Source organism: Anopheles arabiensis, chromosome 3 (assembly GCF_016920715.1).
Source record: "Anopheles arabiensis isolate DONGOLA chromosome 3, AaraD3, whole genome shotgun sequence".
In the NCBI taxonomy this organism is placed as follows: Eukaryota; Metazoa; Arthropoda; class Insecta; order Diptera; family Culicidae; genus Anopheles; species Anopheles arabiensis.
In genome coordinates, this window is record NC_053518.1 from 60,804,217 (window position 1) to 60,820,191 (window position 15,975).

Sequence of the window (15,975 nt, forward strand, 5' to 3'; positions counted from 1 at the left end):
GCAGGAAGTGGGTTGAGCTCAAAGAATACCCCCGCCGTCTACATAGTAATCACCTTCTACAATAAAGACAAGACTTTTCTTCGCCTCTACCATCCAATGCTTATCTCTCAAACCATTTATTACTAAACCAAGCTGTGCGGAATTTTACCAAAAGGGAACCGGAAAACCGGCCCCACACACACACACACACACACACACACACACACACACCTTTCGGTCTGTTTGCACTGAGCAAACTTCACTTACTCTTGCAATGGTTTACTTCTTTTTAAAAAAAATGCAGGCCAATCCTCTGTGTACACTGCACTTCGTAGCGGTCAATAGACACGGAACAAACGGAACGAACGGTAAGCTTGTCGGGCAGATGCTTCATCATCAACACATAGAATAAACTTCCCTCCTCCCCTCCTCTTCCTCAATGCCCTTTCAAAACAGCATATTATGGCTCGTCATGATCGCATCATTCCCAGAAGCATTTTCAGCACCCCGCTCTCCCGGAGGATGGTAGTGTTAGTTATGCACCCGGAAGTTTGAAGAGGCTAAGAACACCGCGTGCTCACCCTCATTCCCCACTTTCCGGTTGGTGTAATGATGGCTGTTGACTCATAACGAACACCTGCCACTATAAAGCAAATTCCATCACCGGCCATGACTAAGATGGCAATAATGTCGTCATTGAAGCTAGCCAGCAGCTTGACTTTGATAGAATTTTTAACGGGGTAACTAAGATAAGAACGCTTGTTGTAGATAAAGAAACAGTGATTAAAGCAAGTTTCTTGTTCGGAAACACACACAAAAAAAGTATAATCTTCACAAGTCTCCAATGTGCCAACTTTTCATTCCATTTATGGCTGGCGATCGTAAAGCAATAAATTCCTGCCGACTATCAGACCGAGAGAATACCTTCCGTCCATCCTAAAGTTGCTAAAGGTAAAGGCAATTTAAAAAGACAACAAGGTTATCCTCCAGACGACGGTTCGCACCCTTTTGTGTGCCTTTGTGGCACCGGCACCCGGCAAAAAGGCACCGTGCCACCCAACAAAGCGATTCGCCGCCGGAAGCTGCAATTGAAAGCTGAAGGAAGCAGCCACTGTGCTTTCCGTGCCAAAAAGCACCCATTATCAACCTTTATCAGACTACCGACCGGAAGAAGAATGCTACCGGTCGTAGTCTAGACGTTGAATTGGAATCGAAATCAGAACCACTGAAGTGCAACAGAACTTGCTGTAGTTATCATAATCATCACAACTACCACCAACGGGAAGCAAAAGCCAGCCATCATAGAAAGAGAGAGATATGCTCCCCAATACATAGACCGAGCAAGAGTGCTCATGAAAATGTTCTATTCCCATTAGTTTCCCACACATCACTGCTACGCTGTGCCGTTGGTGGTAGCACACCATCCAGCTATTGGATGGGATGCTGCTGATGTCACTCTACTATAAGAGGAGGCCACTCTTCTACCTCCTCTCTTGATCATCTTTCTCCCCAACTTCACCCCAACACATCACACGCCAGTACAAACACATAGACAGTCTTCGGTTCGTATGCACCCGTGATGCACCCAGCGATAACGAGGCTTATCCCACCAGCCAACAACCAACGACAAACGAAGATTGAAGAAATCTTGCTCGCTCACACTAGTGCAGCTTCTTGTACAGTGCGCAACATTCGTGTGCCGGTTCGACCCGTCCAGTTTCTAACTATAGAACCACTCCTCCATCTCTACACTCTTTGGTTGCAGTTGACGGAAAGATAACTTCCGTCTGAATTTTGGAGCTCATCGTGGGCGAAACGTATGCACGTATCAGGGAAGAGGGAAGTCGTCGCGCCGTCAACAAAACAAGCCAGGGGAGAAATCTTATCTTTTTATTTTATCCGCTTTTTCTCGATTTATTTTTGTTTCCCATTACCGGCTTCTGAGTTTTATGGACGTTAGATAGACAGGGGGGAAATCGGCTAAGAGCAGGGAAATAAAAAAAATGGAAACAAACAAGTTACGGTACATTTCGTCGCTTAAACACTTACTCCTACACACGACACACGACACACACACATACGGTTTGGTTCAAGCTTTAGACACATTTTCCGGCATCCAATTTCCGGATTAAACTGGCAAAGAAATGCTTGGTTTTCCACAGAGAACCACCACCACAACTTAACATCGACGACACAACACACATAGCAGATCGTGATCGTGTACCGGCTCCGGCCTCGTTCCCGTTAGAGGGAGAGATAGTAGTAGCACCAGGAGGTGGTAGGTACTGGGGTTTTTTAAGACACGCCAACACACAATAGTGTGGCGGATCTGGTTCGGTGTGTTTGTTTCCTTTGAGTGAGAGATGCCTACACACACCTTGACATTGAAACACTGTTTGCTAACGTTTTGGGTGTGTTTGCACTGGTGTATCTGCCTTGGCTGCCCGTTTTATCAGACGCCTAAGACTGAGTGCTTTCGAGAAGGTCGTGTTCTAATTTGTTGTATAAACAACGCACTCCCAAACGAGCTGCTAAATTCAGACATTCCGCACTCATCATAAGTGATGATTTGAAAATGGTGAGGAGAAAAAAAATAAAACTTTTTGGAATGATTAGCAAAATAAAGGTTTGCATTGAATAACAATGTAGTGTGAAGCATAGGGAGTTAAAAAAGGTACCAGATTTGCGTGTACAGTTACTACGTGTGAAGAACAACATTTCCAAAATCAAATTCATCTGCAAGTTTAGCTTTGGATGATTCGATATCGCCGTTTTGTACTCGGTAGAAGATAGCAGCACTATCAACAGAGAAGCTAATTAGAAATTGACACCTTCAACATCAACACCCTCACTAGCACCACGCTCAATTATTACCTTTTGCAATCTCTCGTACCAAGTCGTCGTGTGTCTCACGATGCTGACGTAGAGTTCTCCTACAAAAAAAAATTGAGTTTATTGCAAAAAAAAATCTATACCAAAACAACTGTCATTAGAGCATGGACCAAACGTTGTATCCCTCAATTGCTCTCGTGCAGTGGTTGGCATATTTAATTTTCTAAGTGAACTTACTTATATGAACCGTTTACAATCAGTATCTGTGTTCGCTTGAATGTCTCTCTCTCCCTCATTGCACCAGCGCCCACATGACATCTGTTTGTTCCCAGACGAGACTCGACAGACACATCAGCAGTGGCGTATCGCGACACATGATAAATGGGGAAATGGTACCAGCACACCTCCCCGTCCCAATGCTCTGATTAGATAAAGTTCACGCTGCGATTGTTAGACTCGAGGCACGCGTTTTTGCCAGCATGCAATCAACGGCAACAACACATGACACGTTTATCTTATCTTAACGGACGGTCTCTGTGGCCTTTGTCAGATATTGATCAGAGACATACACTGCAAAGTTTTGATTCAAAATTCAAGTTCGATTGAAAATCGTCTACGAGCATGATGTTCGCATTGTTCGAGAAAATGAAAGAATGTATTGCTTGCTTGCCCCACCGTCGAGCGTCTTAAAACCATTAACGCCTGCCCTAAACGTAACGGCGCCACGACGTGAAGATGGATGGCTAAATGTTCCTCCTTAAATAAACAGCCCATCATTTTTGCCACAATATTCGCCCCAAACGATCCCATCCGCTCACCGAACTTGGGACTGGCTGCACCACCATACGAAGTATAAAGAATTTCCCACACCAGATTTAATGGGATAAACAAGTAAAGAAGAGCCATATATCATCACCAGCTAAAAATGGTCGAGGAAAAGCCGCCCCCGGTGCTTTGTATAAACAAAACACTTCTAACAAGAGCAACTGAGAGCTACGAGTTCCGTCCAAATGATAGGAAATCATGAGAGATAGAAGACACAACACATGTAAAGTAGTGTCTGAGTTACCCAAAAAATATCTATTATTCAAAACAAAACCAATGTTTGCACCATTCACCAACATTTTAATGTCGGTAGCAAAACGCACCATTAACGAAACGGCAGGTTGTGCACAACTTTATCCCGACGTGGACGTGGCGTAAAAAACATCCCCAAAATGACCGACTAATACCACTGCTGTACATAACAACAAGAGCGCGAGAGAGAGAGAGAGCATTTCGGGTTTTGCAGGTCTGGTGTGATGTGTGTTGTGGGATTGCGGAAGGTTAAAATTCGAAAGCAATAAAGCATCGCACACCGATAGTGTGACAAACGAGACGTTCAATTGTGGAATGGAGAAAAAGGAAGCTAAGAAAACGGGGGCCAGCAAACACACAGAAAACATGCTCAAATATGGCCGAATTCCTCAGCATGACCTCAGCAACAGGTCGCAACGGTATCGTCGTCCGCGGTTGACCGTCCGGCTGGCTCATTCACAGCCGTTGTGACAACCTTGAGAAGCTTTTTTGTGTGTGTCGTTGTACAAACATGACCGAACGAAGAGTGTGATCCACCCTAAACGACGAGTTGGACGCTATACGGCAGCTTAGTGTCAACTGTACATGGTAACACATGTGGCAGGAAAGAGGTGAATGAAAAATAGTACAAGAGCACTATATTTAAGACCCGCAATCTCCACTTGAACACTCTTCTTAAAGACGTCTGTTCTGATTGAAGGTTTTATTGCAACTAACTAATCCTTAACTACGTTCATAGACTACTGTGATCTACAACGATTGCTAGATTACAACACCCCATCTCAATCGCTAACTCCAATCTTCCAAAATACCAGCCAACCAGATTCCTTCGGAAACAGCAGCACTTAGCGCTACATATTCAGACTCACTTGATGACAAGGAGACTGTCGACTGCTTCCGGCTTGCCCAAGATACTGTTGAACCATATACCTTAAACAAGAAACCAGTTACGGATTTGCGATCTTCTGCATCGGACGCCCAGTCAGCATCGATATATCCTTCGAGTGATCTACTTCCTGGATTTTTCTTATAGTGAAGTCCCATAGTAGCGGTTGCTTTAAGGTATCTCATGATACGCTTATTAAGAGTTTGCCAATGATCTTCCGTTGGTGATTGTTGAAATCGTCCCATGTAAGCTACGGGATAGCACAAATCAGGTCGCACACATAGCATTTGATACATCAAACTGCCTAGCGACTCTCGATATGGCTGTGCAGTATGATTTCCTTTTCGACTCAACTGAAGTCCTTTCTCCATCGGGGTCTTCGCTGGATTACATTCCGACATTCCAAATTTTTCTAAAATTTTGTTTGCAGCTGCCTCCTGTGACAGCTTCAGTTCGCCACGATTTCGGTTGTACTCCATTCGCATTCCCAGGAAAAACTTCGTTTGCCCACAATCGGTCATTTCAAATTCATCTGTGAGCCGCCGTTTCAGTCTCTCCATCGTTCGAATATTTCGTCCAACAATCAGAAGATCGTCGACATAAAGCACCAGATAAATTTCATCATCTTTTTCAGTTGAAACGTACAGACAGTAGTCCCGGTTTGATCGACGGAACCCAAACTTCAATAATGACGAGTTGAAGCGGTCATTCCAGCATCGTGGAGCTTGTTTTAGACCATAAAGCGATTTTCTAAGTTTGCACACGATGCCTGGTCTAGCCCTCACGCCTTGGGGCACTTCCATGTACAGGTCCTCCTTTAACACTCCGTGTAAGAAAGCCGTTTTGACGTCCATTTGGTGTACGTGTAAGCCACGATGGACGGCAACAGCTAGTACTACTCTAACTGTCGACAGCCTAGCAACGGGTGCAAATGTGTCTTCAAAGTCAATCCCGGGCCGTTGTAGAAACCCTTTGACTACAAGTCGTGCCTTGTACCGGACCTGTTGTCCGGTTTCATCCTCCTTCAGCCGGAACACCCACTTTGTTTTTAGCGGTTTCACACCGGCTGGACACACCGTCAACTTCCACACATCGTTGACCTTCATGGAGTTTAGTTTATCTTGTACCGCTTGGTACCATCGGTCACGATCCTCACGAGCATTAATGTCGTTATACATTTCTGGAACGTCTGAAGAAAACGGAGGGCCAACAGCACAAGCACTGAATCCGGTAATATAGTCAAGGAACTTACCGGGAAATCGGCGCTCCCGTTCGCTGCGCCTCCTAGACTGTTCGCCACTAGGGCCGGAAGACAAGTCCAGATCTAGATGCGAAGGGAGCGCGGTATCGTCTGCTTCCGCTGCATCTTCATCATCATTACACGATTGGACACCATCGCAGTCAAGTGATTTAGTTGAAGAGTTTTCCCCATATTGCTCGTCTGGATCTTCTTCTTCCGGATGTACATTAACGGCATCCTCGATCACTTCTTCCTCGATTACTTCTTCCCCCTCTTGCTAAAGACGTCTGATCTAATTGAAGGTTTTATTGCAACTAACTAATCCTTAACTACGTTCATAGACTATTGTGATCTACAACGATTGCTAGATTACAACACTTCTTAATGAATTACTTTGTAGGGATGATATTATTGAAGAAAACGAAAAACAAACGAACTCTATTCCATATATTAAAAGAATTGCGTGGTGCATGTTTTATTCCCGCATCTTGAGAGGAGAATATGGTTATTCAATATCACTGCGTTTATGATATGAGTTTATACAAAACTGTAACTTTGAGAGGAAATGACAACAATGGGCGCCTTCTCGATTCTAGCTAGTTTTTTGTATGGAGTTTGACAGTTGGAGGCTGAAATCATGTAAACACTCCATACAAAACCACACACAAAACTAGCCTGCAATTTTCAGTCTAGATTATTCTAGCCTCAAAGCTACAATTAGATTCGAGTACCTGCTCGAAAAATGGCAAAACAAGGTGATGTTTACGTTTATCCCAAGGTGCATTAAAGAGATCTGGTGATGGAATCCAGAATCAAAGTGCATGTAGTCCAGGTGGTCTCATAGCATGTTTTATAACCAAATTTGAATATCACTTTTTGACAGGTTGGGTGAAAACTTTTGTTCAAACAAGCTTTCTGAAGGCATGACGAATACACAAAACACTCTTAAAATCTTCATTCGGAAACAGAAGCGATAAAAATCAGTCTTCTAAATTCATACACCTTGGGATGAGCTCACCTGTATATTATATACCCACTTAGATAGCTGCTCGAAAGCTGATATACAATGCAAAAAGCTGCCAGGCTGAAATTTCAGCCTACGAGCTTAAAACAGAAAGGCCCCCAATGTTTGCTTTATGCTGTATAGACGTTTTACAAAAAAAAATAATCAAAAGCATCTCAATCACTTCGAACAGAAAACGAACAAAATTTCGATGCCTTGTTTCTCGGACAGCTAACTTCTACACAAAACCGTTCCTCCTTTGTTTGCACAACTAATTAGAGACCCTCTGAAAGATAATGCAACAAAACCTCGCACGTAACAGTAAGCTCCATCAAATCGAACTGGAAAGAGGCAAAAATCAGAATATCATTCGAATTTGATCACACTATAGTATGACACGTAGCAATACGGCTTTTTTGGACACGTACATGATAATATGACACGTACATGGGGAAACATAGACCAATCTTAACAAATTAGTAAACCTTACCCCCAGGTAACTCAACACCGATGTACCGATCAGCCTCTAACTTCACACTGGAGTGTCAAAATTTCAAATAAACGATAGAGTAAAGCATTTTTTTTTTGTTTGGTTTTTCAGCTGCGAAGCGATTAGCTCTTTTTTACTGCTCCATACACAGACACACAAGATGGACACTATAACGCTGTTTTCATTCATGAGAACATATCTTTACATAGCTGTACAACGGGCGAATAAAACTCGGCATTCTAACATTTGCACAAGAATGCTAATAAATCAATCGTTTTCACAGACAGCACTTGCGCAAACAATGAGCGAAACGGTTTCAGAGAAGCATAAGGATTTCTTCTGATCAAAACGATTTATTTTAGGAAAGGATCAGGTATGCTGTAGTCGTTTGTTGCTGCTGACGTGCGTACATCATAGCAAATAATGTTATTTTTAGATAAGAATAATTTGATTAGGTACAAGTTTATAAGCAAGTCAATTTCATGAATTAGACCAGAAGAACGATTTATTTTCTTAAAAAAAAAACAACCAAAAAAAGCTCCTTTGATCTTCTCTGTCTAACTTTTTGCTTATTTTTCAATTAAAACCATTTTACGTCACTTCACAAAAAAAGCTTTTTAATCAGAAAACATGCTTCTATGCCACAACCACGCCAAAGTGCGGCAAAAATAAACCCACACCTAACGAACCCCGAAACAAAACCTCCTCCTGACAATCTAGACACGCAAATCGATCGAATTTAATTCCACTCAATTAAAATGCCATTTCAGCACGATAGAGCACACAAATTCGCGTGGCTCGCCGAATTGGCTGAGGCAAAATAAAGCGAACACTCTAGCTAAAAAGTTAGCCGTGCTTGTGAACACAAAAGGGGAATAATGCAATAATATTGGCTTGATAAATAAAAACTTTTTTATTCCATCAAATTTTCAATTTCGTACCCATTTCGATCTTCTCATCCCACGTAAGAAGTTTGAAGGAATAATTATAGCATCGAAAAAGAGTTATACAAATCCACATTACCAACAAAAAACGACAATACTAACATAACGAAATCGTCCCACTCCCACCCACACTCCTTAAATTTTAGTTAACCAAAATAACATTTGCAATACTACCATGATCTATGTGAGAACGACCTACAATTCCCTCCTACAATGCTTTTTATAATTACTTTAGGCACATCTATATAACACATCCGAAATCTTGTTACTTCGAATAGAACGAACCACAACGGCGTAATTTGAAGCAATTGGAAAAGCTCTATTCGATCAAAACATTTCCAATACCACCCACTAAAATGAATCCGAGCTGTTATAGCTGACAACTTTAATACTTGCCAGGACAGAACGATGCCATAGCGCACATTAAATCACAACAAAAGCACGACATCGATTAGGAAAGATTATAGCGTATCTCGAGTTTATCGCATGTGTCAGATAGTACAATCATCGGACAAAATGCCTACCTAATGAAGTTGGCATTAAATTGCATGGAGAAAAAGAATGACGCAACGATTGCTGCACAGTATTAGCTTGATGACAAAATACGTGACTTCACGTTCTAAGAGCTTTAACTAATGTTATTATAGAAAATAGAATAATTTATTTCCGAAGATTGAGTTTCGTGTGCGTTTTTCGTTAGGAAACATTGTAATCCTTGAAACCATATTTGTGTCGTTAAAATAAAATTCTTATGTATTACGTTAACCAGCGACACATGTACAAATTGACGGCACCACTTTAGCTCAATTTAATTAATCCAAACCTCAAATGTGAAACACATGCAATCTTGTCCCGTTCGCTGTACAAGGCAAGAGAGGAAGGATCAGTACAACAACCCTAGCAATAGCTAATCTAGTTCGAAGACGACAAACGATTTGATTTTAAACGTACATGCCTCGTTCTTGCTGCTGGTAGCTTTGTTGTCTCATTGACCATTTAGTTTAACAATGGTGGATAGCGACTGGCTTCGTAATCGCCCATGCCACGTAACGCTCATTTATTGTACCAGAACACCATTCTACTAGAATCACTACCAGCGGCGCATAAAACTTCTCAGTAATACATTGGAAGAGGCACGAATCGCCAAACCAAAGTTGTCATTCCGTGCAAGACTCATTGCAGATGTTTTCGAGTCCGCTGCTGTAATACGAGACATTGAAGAGCCTGGGACATATGTTTCGGTTTGGGTGATATGAATAGATAATTTTTCAATTTTGATCATTGTATCATTAAGGTTTGCGTCGCTCGATATTAAACTGTTAAACTGCTAGATTTCCTCAGCATGTAGTTAATAATAAACTGTTACTGAAATTTAGCATTTTAAATGTTTAAATGTTTTGGAATATGTGTTCACTCTCCATAAATACAATTCATGATAGAAAAAGCATTTTTATAAAATATACTCTACTTATTACTGTCACTACATTTATTTTCCTTGTCAGAGACTTGTTCATTTCTACATCAATATATTAACACCAGTGTCTTAATACCAATGTGAGTTTGATAAATCAACAGAAACACCACACAAGTAACATGTAAGAAAAATGTTGCTTTTTTTGGTTCACTAGACAATCCAATAAGCCACGGTCGAGCTGCGAACGATACCAATAGCCAATTGGTGTGCAAAGCTCAACCCACCCTGGTAAGGCGCATGCGACACATCCATCAGGGCCACAGCAAATCCTTCCTCGTATCATGAGTTGCGGTTCCATTACCTCACCCGCAAATACGTACGATCCATCAAATGTGCCATCGTCGGGAGACAACCCCCTCCAACCAAGGACGTTGAAACACGCTAAGACGCTAGGAAGAAAGGTTGTTAAAGAAATGGCATTTCGGTTTCATTCTGCCTACGAGTGTACGCCTATTAGGTTAGTCCAATTGTGCGCGAGCAATATTTGCTGTACAGCCCACGGACGGACGTGGTCTTTCGGGGCAAAATAAAATGTAGCTAAATTCGCACACAATGCACAACGCACCAAATGCCCACACGTACCACCATTGCTTCCATGGAGCACACCTTCCATCCCACATTGAAACACACGTGGTCGTCGTTACGTATGTACGTTGGCACAAATATATAAATGTATATTGAGTACCTCCCTTTTTACATAACCACTCGGAGAGTACAGTGATGAAACAAATACGCAAAGGCTCCACAATTCCTAGACATTAGAAGAGGATTTTTTGCGGATTGAATGAAGTGCAGTGCAGGCTTCGCGATCAGGCGCACTAACCCAGAGACAATCAATCAGAGAGCATGAGATGCCCTTGCTGGTCTAGAGCTGAGATGCCGAACATTGATGTCAAACGCATCGTTCTGCTCCAAGTTCAAATATTCGTAAAATGCTCCGTGGGATGACAGGGACATTAGTGAAATACACACCATCTGCCCATCTGATTGGGTATGGCGAACACGAGCAACGATCCACAATGTCAATTCGTTTGGAATGCTATATATAAATTTTACCATTTCAAAAAGAAAACAATTGTGCCCAGAGTATATGGAGACCTATCACACATCATACACATTTTGGTAATCAAAAATTGTCTAATTGTCCCAAGGCAAGATATTAAACAAATAAATAATGCAAATGATTGTTAAATGTAGGAAAAATATTTACAGTTTTCCAAAAGGCCCTTCTACCTCACTGTCATTTTTTAGGTGTCTTTAAAGCAGTGATCAAGTGGAGTTAACAGAAGTGGTCCGCAATTGAGTCCAAAAATGTATGTTTAAAAATAAAAGCTTATGTATTGTAATCGTAATTTGTTTCCCCACAGCCAAGATTAAATTTTAAACAGGCATGTCTATAAAAAAATTTAAACATATTTTAAATATATGCTCTCAATATACGTGGGCCACGGCAAATGTATTTCGAAACCCAAGTGGTCCGTGATCCTAAAAAGTTTGGGGAGCACTACTTTAAGGCATCAATTGTCGACTGTAAGTCAATTTTGTTGTTTACCATGTTTTTCTTTCTAAACATGGTAAACCCCAACTATGTGAAACCAAGTTGCATAATAAAAATTTCAATGAATTTTAATGTTAAAAAATAACAAGTGTTACTTTGAAATAGAGTAAAGTCTGTTATGTTGACTCAAGTTTTAACGCACGTAGAATATTACCGTGAACAATATATTAAACTTCATTATTTTCTTATTATTAACAAGAATATTTATGTATAATGGAATTCATATTCATAACGACACATAAAATCACCATAAGCATTGACGTCTAATAGTTTTACAGACAATGTCTTAATGTTTTACGTGCCTTATTGGCTGAGTAGTTCACTGGCGGAAGAACTGTCAGTTTCAAGATGATTATCAGCACTTTGATGTGTTTTATTGATTCTACAGCATTTTACTGTCCTTCCCCTTGTAATAGACTGTTTTATAACATCTAATAACATAATTATTGACTGTTGCCGAAGATAGTTCAATGACTATCGATTTTAGCTTACCTTGAAACTTTGCAGTACTCGCAAATCGAAGGCTTGTCACGCACCGGTGAGAAGAGTCCATTCAATGCATGCCAACACTACACCAAAACACATACGAGTCGAGTTGATTGCAAGACAAACACAGCATTACTGAGGAAGGACAGGCGGCGAAACTATCCTTGCCAAGATCCTTTTCAACGACCGGCAGACGGCTCCTTTTCAATCGTTTTCTCTGTTTTCGTATTGCAGCGCAATGGAAAATGTTTTTCACTGCACGCCTTCACTATCGCACACGCGCGCACGCACACACACACTAAGCGAAAACTCCGGCGGTTCCTTTGACCGGAAAAATATACCACTGCCGGCCGCAGCCAAGCGGCGATAGCGGCGAATCAACGTCAAAACAGGTTGACAGGACGACACTGGAAGAATGTGTGCGCGCACAGCACAGCTCACCCATACACACACACCACACTATTGGATTCTTCCTTTACCAACACACACTTACACACACTTGCCACACATCATATTACACACTTCTACACATGGACGCATAAGTACACATACACGTAGACGGCAGAGACGCACGGGTCGAAAGATGTTTGCGAAACTAAAGCGCATCTTCCGTTACGCCGCCGTAACGGACGTAACGTTGCTTCTGTGCGCTACCATTAGCATGCTCTTTTCGCTCGAACCATCATCTGCCGCTAGCTTTTAGCATACTTTTGCAACACATTTTCGATTTGCTTTCAATTCACTGTATCATACACGAAACTTTTCTCTTTTCCTTTGGCGTTGCTTCAGCTTACACCCTTCAAATGATAGAATCAAATAATTATCTTGCGGAATACTATTTTTTAATGAGCACTTCCTCCCATCCATCCACTCGCACACACCCAGACTTGTGCAGCCACAAACACACAAAAGCAAATAAAAAACTACGATAGAAAGATCTTTGCTTTGTTTATGGCGATAGTTTTTGACACCTTTTGCACCTTGAGGGCTCTTATGATCAGGTTCAGTTCTTGTTGTAGAATATTTTCAACTCTCGTACACTCACTTCAAAGTATTCGACTGAAAAATGTAAAAAAAATTAATCGAAAATTATAACATACATTTTATGACCGAACAACTTTCTTAACAAGGTAAAGCAATACGGAAATGCAACAACTAAACCTTGATGCAGTGACTCTTGCAAGGAAGAATTATCATAAAGACTCAAATCCCTTTAGACTGCTGATCGATTTTATAGCATAACATAAATTACTGAATTTTACATTACATTTACAATAACAAATTACAATTTTATTAACTTAAATTATTATAAAGTCTTATAATATGATGATATCTTAAGGAAAAAGATGGTAAGTGTTATGCCTCCAATAAATATTTAGAAAAGCAAAGAAAATCATTTAAAAAAAATCAAACTCCTGATTTTGGTTTTCTCAGCAATCTTTCACAGATTTTACTAATTATTGATCTTCTAATGATCAAAAACAGAAAACCAAAATATAGGACGTTGTTGTTTGCCTATTTTGATAGAGATTTTGTCCCAAAACGGCTTCGTTAGCATCTTTAAATACATAAGCTTAAATCTAACTCTTAATATTAAAACTGTATTCTTCCTTCCCCGCAGAGATCAGTTCAAACATAGTATCAATCAATTCAAAATATTGTTTTAAGGCTTCAAGACTGCAGCCTTCAGCTTGAACAGCTAAATAAATGAATAGAACGATTTCGATTCGATTCGAATAAAATTCAATCACAGTTTGTCCAGTTACTCATTCGCACATTTGCAGCCAAATAATTGAAAACACTCGAGCAACAAACCGCTGCACACGCACACAGAGCTACACTGCTGACTACCACCGGTCTGTGAAAAGTGTGTGCGAGAGACGGCGATGGTTTCCTGGTGTGGCACAAACGACACGTAGAAATAAATGATCGTAGAAAACTAGACACGAGTATGTTTGACACATTCAACCGGATTGCGCAGCAAATGTCACTTTCACCGACTGCATCGAACGAACGGGACACACGACCAGGGTAGTATTTGGCAAGCAGTTCAAAAAGGCGCAGAGTCATTTTCTTCATCTAATTCATTTTCATGCGCGAATTCCGTCGATAGAGTCCAACACTTTTTTCTTTACAGATTCGCATCAAATCACGACTAATTTGTTACCTGTATGAATTTCCTAATGCCTTTGTGTGAGTGTATGTATGTGACGGTGTGTATGTGTGTGAGTATTTTCAGAAGTTCCTTCCCATCGAGGGATGGTTTTCCTTCTCGCATGCTTTGTTCGAAAAGTGGAAATTTTTGAGTCGAAGCGGTAGTTTGTGCTGCTGCGATAGGAACGGCTTCAACCAGAAACAAAATTCCGGCAATAAAAAAAACGCGTTGTTCAAAGATGGAACGGAATGTTTCGCTTCTTTCCAGCGCACACACACAGAAACGGTCGGGGCAACACAGGCACGGCGGACAACGAGGCGGAAGAAAACCACCGACGATGGGAAAGAATGTGTGTGCATACACACTCGCTCTCGAGAAGGCACACACTCGGCGTGGTTTACACAAACACAGCGACAGTGTACTTAGGGAGCAGGGGATGGATGAGGGTGGGGGGGGGGAGGTCGACGGCGGCCAGCCCATACACACTCCACACACACGCGGCGGTGTTCATTCCTTTCGCAGGCTAATGAGGTTTCGTTGCTCCCTCTAAATATGTTGTTCACGCTCGAAAAACTGCACCACCTCCACCGCCCTTTCCCATTTTGCCAGTTGTGCGCTCAGTACCGGAGCCAAGACGACATTAGGGTGGGGGATTGTGATGTGAAAATGGTACAGGACCAACAAACAAAAAAAACAACAAAACACACCCTACTAAGAGACGATAAACGAGATGCCAGGATGCATTTCCTGTCGCGTTCACCCGTTCATCCGTAGTCAAACCGGTCTATAAATTTGAAGCACTATGAAAAGCCACTAGAAATCACGTAAACCATCAACGGACGCCAGCATAACACACGCATACACCGCACAGCAAAAGGCGAGACATAGGAAGTTCTTAAAGCTGCATTACACATCCACCGCATCCGCACAGCACTGCCCCAAACGCGCGTTAGTCATCAACACCGCCCAGCCCCACACGGCGTACAAGAATCGCGAAAATCGAGTGCGTTTGGTATATGAGGTGGTGGTGATGCCCCCCCGGGGGCTACATGAAACGTTATCACGTCACCAAAATTTTCCTCCACACTAACATATTCTTCACACACGCACACACGGCCGGTTGTTGCCCGGTAGCGCTTGCGTTTTCCTATGACAGGGAGCAAATTCGCTCTGCGGACTCGAACAACACTAACTTTTCTCGGGCAATTCTGCTGCTGCTGCTGCTGCTTACTTCAATCCACGCCGATCACACAACCCGCGATGTCGTCGTCGTCAACATCGGACATTTTTTCGCTGCCATTCACACACACACACAAACACACAAGAGCGCACGCACGCACACGCAACACGGAACAGTGGTGTTAGAGCGATCCTCTACCCCATACACACAACACACGCACACTACTGCACCATTTGCTCGATTGGGCTCGGTGTGTGAAATGGAACGCGCTTGCCTGCACTGTACGCCCAGCAAGGCCTCGCGTCATGTTTTATGCGACGAAATAGAGATCACGAGCGAGAAATTAAGATTTACACCTTTTACACTATCCCGCTAACGTTTATCAAACAATTTTACCTTCAGTTTATTACTGCAAACACGAACAATTCACAAATGGCGAACGTATACTGCCCCTGGCAAGCGGAGGAGTTGCACACGTTTCAACGCATACCTAGCGAGTCAACAGATTTTGCTGCGAACTGCGGTGAAGAATTTTCTGATCCTACTCTAACGCTTTTTGAGCGTGGTCTAGTGTTCTCCCTTTCACTTTAGCGAGATTGCGCGTTTCTTTCTCTGTCGTTGGTTGTGCCATCTCGCCTACTCTAGCGGCAGACATACGTCACACTCTCTCC

At 42.0% G+C, this 15,975-nt stretch overlaps 1 protein-coding gene across 8 annotated transcripts in view; it reads right to left on the reverse strand.

Annotated features, from left to right (window-relative positions):
• The window catches only part of LOC120903840 (serine/threonine-protein kinase 10), a 47,671-nt gene extending 31,844 nt beyond the window's left edge, over positions 1-15,827 (reverse strand). For 4 of the 8 annotated variants that reach the window (XM_040313494.1, XM_040313493.1, XM_040313492.1 and 1 more), the window contains exons 1-2: positions 15,701-15,827; positions 11,976-13,028 (exon numbers count right to left, since the gene is read on the reverse strand). The gene's annotated coding sequence lies outside the window, so the exon portion shown is untranslated. The remainder of the gene's footprint in view (positions 1-11,975; positions 13,029-15,700) is intronic. The other 4 variants (XM_040313489.1, XM_040313488.1, XM_040313490.1 and 1 more) reach the window with 4 other exon arrangements.
• Positions 15,828-15,975: the final 148 nt, after the last annotated feature.